Below are 7,493 nucleotides of genomic sequence, written 5' to 3' on the forward strand. Positions count from 1 at the left end.
TTCACGTTGCAAATTGTGTGTTGTACGAGCGAGTGCTGCCAGACGGAATTTTATCTGAGAATAAAAATGTTATTGCCCGGTTGTATTATTATAAAACATGCAACACTGTTCCGTTGATTATATGGTATTTCACTGGATACTCATGTCATTAAAATAATGATAATTTTGTTTTTTGTTATCAAGAATCTTTGTCACTATTAAAATTTTAATAGGTTTAAGTTGTCACCTTTGTATAAGTCACATGAAAACTGTTTTTAATTATTACAATTATGTAGTGGAATTCATAATATGTTATTTATATGTTATTTCGAAATATATATTTCAAAGAAATTGTATTATGAGTTAAATATTCAATATGTCATAGTCGATATTGAAAAGCGAACTAGTAAAACGAATTAGTCAAATTCAATAATGTCAGCATAATAGAAATATCGATAACTAAACTGGAATAGATTAAATTGAATATCAAAAGCGATATTCTAAAACGCCAACAATACGTTTTGAACGCAAATAATAAATAACACGAAGCCGACCACCGACGCCGGTAACATAATACAGATAACAGATTGAAGAAGTAATTACCTTAGGCCGAGTCGAGATCGTGAGATAGCGCAAACTAATAGATCTGATGGATTTTATCTCGGAGAATACTAATTGCGTTTTGTAATGTTTTCATTTGAGATCACTTATCGTATTATTGAGTGCGCATCGGTTTTGTATCGAGCACCGAGATCTCGTGACGGGGCCGTTTGGCGAGCGTGACCCCGCATAGAAATCGCTGCGATTCCGCGACTTTTTGCTTCGTGATCGGCCGATTTATTCGAGAGCCCCCAGCACCGCACCGCTGTAAATTCTTTTAGAGACGCTTAATTTATTTTTCAATTGCATAGCCGTTTATAATGGATCGCCGACGTTCTGTGCAAATAAATCGTTGGAAAACACATTTATGAAGGCTATTACCGCTTCGCAATTTCGCGTCACGACAATAAATACGATTGCTCGTTGTTTAGCTCGTAAATTACTAAGTTAAACGTTCCCAGAGGGAATACGGTGGTTAGTCACGGCGTGGTGATCAAGGAGCTGTTAGTGCTTGTACATATTTAAGAGTATTTTCTCATTCTTGGCTTATCGCCTAGTTGCTGTCCGGATTTTAATAACAAAAAATAGATTTATATTCAATAAACTTTATAGCATCGTAAATAGCAGCGTCGATAAACGATATTCAAATTTAATAACTGTTCATAAATTGTATCTTGGATATTTCGAGGCCAATTAAAACGCCAGCAATGATTGCAATAATTTACAAAGCGTTTACTCAAATAATACCGAGATTTATCTGTCAGAGAATAAATTCATTTCTGGATATTTTAAATCCGAGTCATAAACAGTATAAAAGCATTAGGGTATTCGTACCCGTTAAGCTGTTCATATCGGGTTCATGTCTCGCAAAACAATAAAATCATCGCCAATAAATGTGACAACGTGACTTTGTCCTTTGTGAAATAAATTTCACAGACAATTTTCGACTTTGGTATAACAAATTTGTCAATGTACGAACATTTCAAGTCTGCGTGGTTCAAGAATCGCCACCAGACCTCATACTTTTCAACGAATGAAATGTGGACGCTTAGTGTTGTGTGGTCTTGGGATCTTGCTCTAATATAATTGTATAAAATCGACCAATCATATATAATTTATGACTGCAATATGATGAACAATAAAAATCATATTCCTACTGCATACCTGATAAACATTATCAATTCAGAAACTGCGACATAAATACTATATTTATGGCGCTATTGTGATACTAAAACGAGAAACAGGCGATATAATTTAATGTCATTTAACAGTAACTATAACAAATAACGATCGCACTGAATCGCCATTGTTACTCGTGTAAATGCGGCGAGTTAACCTTAATGATCCTTAATGCTCGCAGCTCAATAGACCTGATGCGTCGCTCAACAATGCCGAGACGTTAGGTTCACACGCATCGATGACTTCGCAAACAAAGACCTTTTTTCCTTCACTTCACGGCTCATAATTTATGATAAAGTCTATGCGAAGTCGTTGCGTGTAAATTTGCTCAGCGATAGTGCAAGTAATAATGCAAATATGTGTCGACACCCGACACGAAGCGCGGAAAAATGTGTGTCCAAGTTAACGGTCGAGATCCGACGCCTAATAGAGGACATTAGTGATACGGGCGCCATTAAGAGACGGGAACGACGCGTGGAGGCGCGCCGAACAATAAAACCAAAGGTAATAAAGTTCACACATGTCCGACCGCAAACAGAACAAAACTCTCACCTGCCCGGCAACTCGGCTCTTACCTGCAAAACGAATAAACAAACGGTTATTGAATCCACAAAGAGTACATTGAAACTAAGAACGGCATTTCACAATAGATTAAGCAGGGCTTCTTTCGTTTTACAACGCATGTAAAAATGAAATCGAATAAGGCACGCGATTTCGATTTATCCGATTCCAAGTCGTGAACTCGACTGAAAGGCAACTGTGCTAAAATCGATTTTACTCAATTTGAAGTGAGCCCCGTACTCGTGTGTTCGACCGTGAACAATCTAAAACGTGGAGTACTCGGTAGTGGATAGAGGTCCCATTTGTGTGGCAGCGAGGATGTAGCGGGCTAGATATATTAGCCTTTCGTGACTGGGATTTTGATTAGCCCGACTTAGCCTCGCTTCGTGCTTGGAAATAAAACTAACACGACATTCATGATTTAAACATTTCGCACATTGCTTTAACAATTCTCGAGCATAATTTGCGATTTATTGTTATGAATGAAAGGGAACGAAAACATCGAAGACCTACATAATATCCGATGTCATATTCCCTTGCTTGCGATAAACAGATTGCAACGCCAAAAAGAAATATTGTTTTTTATACTTGCGTTTTCAAAGCGTAAAGCGCTGCATAGTGTACGCTGAATAAAACAAAGGAAGTACTCAAAGGTCTGGAAATAAAATGCGCTCGTCGACAAATGGAAGCCGTTTGTGCAGTCGTATCGTCAGGCGATTCCAACCAGCCGCTCGCAAATGTCTTTATGACTACTGCCTCTAGTTTTAGGAGCTATTTCAATTCAATTTCCAGAATCGCATTATGTTGATATAGCGGTAGGGCGCGGTTTTAGGAACAATAACACTATAAACAATACACGTTCATACTTTTATAAGATTTCGCTGAAAATGAAAAAGTTATGTAAAAGTTGTTCATATAAAACCGTTGTTTGTTAAGGTGAGTATTCTGGGAATCTGTACACCTAGAGCCCGAAGGCTTTATAAAATATCGCAGGTATATTGTCAAAGCCGTGGCAAAACGATTTCAATGGTGATACTATAATTAATAGGTAGATGTCAATCGACTTCATTTTATTTAATAACGTATGTCATAACATAAATTGCGACATAAAGTTGTTAGTTTACTTTAACAATATTATAATACTCGTATACCTATTATACTTCAAGTTATTATCATATACTTAATATAATATAAATCATATCATATTATGAATAAATAGGTAGGTACTTTTAATAAACAATATTTAAGCATGCTTAAAAATATTTACACTTGCTTACGTATAACAACGACCCATTAGCATTAATTATGTTAAATGGATTAAACTTATTATAATGATTATAGCTGTTTCATCAAACGAAATAAATAATTTGTTTGGCTAGTCACGCAAAATTAAGCCATCAATCAATCTAGGATAGGACTATGTCGAAACGTTGGTACCAGGGGTCCATGAATGGCGAAGCAATCGAGTGAGACGCGGCCAGCGGCGAGCCAATTACCGCGGCACGTCAACAGTGATTTACGATATAATGGCTGTTCTCGACGCCTACATTGTTTAAATGTCTCGCGACGGATGAGATACGCTTACCTCGAAATACAGCTAGGATTTATGTAGCAACAAACGAACATTTGATTACACAGCGTTTTTTCCGTAGTGCGTAAATCATCGCGATAACCACGATTATTGGTCAATTTGTCCCGTCGATGCGGGTGGGCTGTGGTTCATCTAATCAATCATTGTAGATAGTGTATATTTTGCAGCTCCCTTAAATTTAAACGTACTCAATACAAATGTAATATGTATAAGACTAGCATCGTAATTCATCATACATAGAACAAGCTTCTGATGCAATGCACAGACCGTTCAATTCTTATCTTTATTTTAAAACCATACATTTTGAAAACAATAAATATTAAGAATTACCAAATTATAAAGTACTGTTGACACTTCTGGATTTCGGAAACCCGTAACACAAAAAATAAACTAAAAAATAAACATTAATTAAAAAACCTTTTCACCCAAAAATTATATCCAAGATACCAGGAGAACAACAACACAACAGCAGTATTTACCGAATTAAATCCCTACTTGGATGCATGTTGCATGAGGCGTGGTTTTAAAGTTAAACACTTAAAAGTTGGAACCACGCTCGACGAAGCTTCGAGAACTTAAGAGAATAAAAGCTTGTACCATTGTGTTCAGATTTTCTTTACTCCACTATTTGAACTAAAGTTATCCCTTGTTTCCTATAAAAATATTATTCAGATGAAAATAAATATTAAGATTGTAAAATGAGGAATTTATCTGAGTAATTATAGAGTGGTTATAAAGTTAATTACGTATTATTTAGATGGAACTAGTCATGTTTATAGGTTCCCCGCTGGCGTGTAATTAAGTGTTTAATTTACAAATTAACATTCCGAACCGGTCGTCCGGAGATTCGCCTGAACAAATGATCGAGTGAGTCAAGTAAAAACATGTGTCTTCGTATAAAATTATTTATTACTTCCGACGTTGCTTCCAGAAACTCGTTTAATTATTCATACTTTACTCAATTGTCTTTGTTTAATATGGAAAGTTACATTTTTAATATGTTTCTATGTTTAGATACAGTAGTCTTTTATTCATATTGTCAATCACGTGGTATTCCAAATACATACTATAGGCAATTAGACACTTATTCATTGAAAATAACGACTCTAAAACTAAATATTTAGTCTGAAATCTGTTAGAAATACAGTTTAGATAATGTTTATGGGTCATTTTTATAACAACAAACGCTGGCGATGCCGCAGGCGACAGATAATAAAGAATAACCGATTAATTTGAAACAACATTCGCGGTGAGAGGCAAATTACTGTGAAATACAATAAACTCATTATTATTCACCACTACAGTGTGATATTATAACAGTCCAATAAATTATAATTAATTTTATGAAATGACATTCCATTGAAATATTCCATTTTGTTTGCGTTGAAAATCTTTTTGTTGTAAATATAAATTACATTATGAATAATAAATGTATTAATTTGAAATGATCAAATGAATTTATCATGCTTTTATTGTGTTATCCTTCCTACTAATATTATAAATGCGAAAGTTTGTACGGATGTGTGTGTGTGTTTGTTGGTTGGTTGCTCTTTCACGCAAAAACTACTGAACCCAATGAAATTTGGTACGTAGATAGCTGGACAACTGGAATGACATATAGGGAACTTTTTATCTCGATATTCCTACGGGTTACAGACCTACGCGGGTGAAACCGCGAGGCGCAGCTAGTATGTCAATATTTTGAATTTTTATAAGTATTAATTAAAAAATTACTGAAAACGATAAGTAACTCTTCTAATATGTGTAACGTACACATAGCAGAAAAGCAATATCTACATATATTCTTTGTCATACAACACACAATCAGGTAACCAATATTAAAATAATAGGTAGACGGAATGCGCCATTCGCACGGTCAAAGCGTGGCTTCGGTCAAAGTAGAAACATACACTGCAATACAAAGCTCAAAAGCCCGACCTAACGATTGTCTAACAACAGAGATGCCGGCTTTCTAGTGCCTTGTTTACGACAAAGGATTTGTAGATCCAACAAGTCTTATTAATTTAAGAGATACTGGGAACTCTTAAGCATTCTTAAATTATTTATTGGTCCGATCCGATGCAGTTAGATAAAATAAAACATTCCTTATCGAATAAAGAATGAAAGAAATATAACTTCATTTTATAAAGTTCAAGACTCTCAATGTTAGTACAAAACTCTGAATATATTGAAAAAATATAAATGATTAGCTCTACTTGCTAGATACTATTTTATATTTATTATTTCCTATTACTATTGAAATCATATTATGAGATTGGCCATGGAAAACCATAAGAAAAATGCATAAATATAACATCGCTTGATGTAACTTTGAAAACGATACTGAAGAACTAAAATAATCTAATACTTATTTGAACACTTGAAAGAATTTGTATGTGTTTATCTGCTCCGATTTTATCTCATAGGATTAACGAAACGTCTTGGCTTCGGCTTCGGATGTCAAAATAAATAAATGTTGGGGATTTCACAGTGAAATAAAGCACAAAATACGTTACAAAAAATTCTACACCTCGAAATCATTTATAGATGGGACGTAATAAATATTTATTAATATTGTATTTACACAAAACATAGCACGTACACACGCCTTCTAGGTAAAAAGCCATATTTTACATATAAGTACCTACAATTAAATTTATAAACACCAGAAAACTTCATCGCAAGTCAAGTCGTTTCACAATACCGTCAGATTTTAACGTAATATATATGAAATTAACAATTATAAACTACAAACAGATGGCGCAATTTCGCTGTCATTGCGCGGCGTTATCTCAAGCATGTTATCTGTGTTTAAAAATAATGAACGAAAAAAAAGCGATAATTACCGAACAAGATGGTTCAACTCCAACGTCGAATTCTCGGAAACAGAATGTCAATATGCGAAATGAACACGCGATGTTACATGCGAGCCACCACTTGCCTCAGCTCCTCACAGCTTCAATTATCCGCCGACGATCTGTGTAATTGTTACGAGATAACCGCTGCTCATTCATTTGCTTAACCATTCTCTACTATTAATAACTATCGGCTATATCTGTCTAATAGAAACCACACGATCGAGTGGGCGGCTAGCTCGCCATTCATTTGAAAGCAAATCCAATGTTTATTTCAGTATTTCCAGATAAACTTTCATTTGTATTAGTTGTGTTTTTCACTTGAGTGGAGTATTTTCTTATTTACGGTAAATACATTTGTATCGATTTCACATATCGTTGGTTAAGTGAATTTGACATTCACCAAATCGTCGAGATGCTTCTCAGCATTTCTGTGATATTAAACAAGTTGAACATGCTTCGGTATTTTCATTAAAGAAGCCGTCTCATTATAGACGTGCCCGGCGTTCAGGCGGGGCGGTTGGCAATTAACGCTATGAAACTTTATTCAACCCGCGGCCGCTCCCTCACTGTGAGGAAATTATTCCCACCGCGAATTCCGCTTCATTTGCGAATGACTACGCTCCTCGTGTTTCTACTATCCTAGTATTTCGACAATTTAATACATTTAGTATTCAATTTGTATAAAAATATATACTAAAAAATGAATGTTGGGAATAATCCAATTT

Source organism: Zerene cesonia, chromosome 14 (assembly GCF_012273895.1).
Source record: "Zerene cesonia ecotype Mississippi chromosome 14, Zerene_cesonia_1.1, whole genome shotgun sequence".
NCBI classification, from domain to species: Eukaryota; Metazoa; Arthropoda; class Insecta; order Lepidoptera; family Pieridae; genus Zerene; species Zerene cesonia.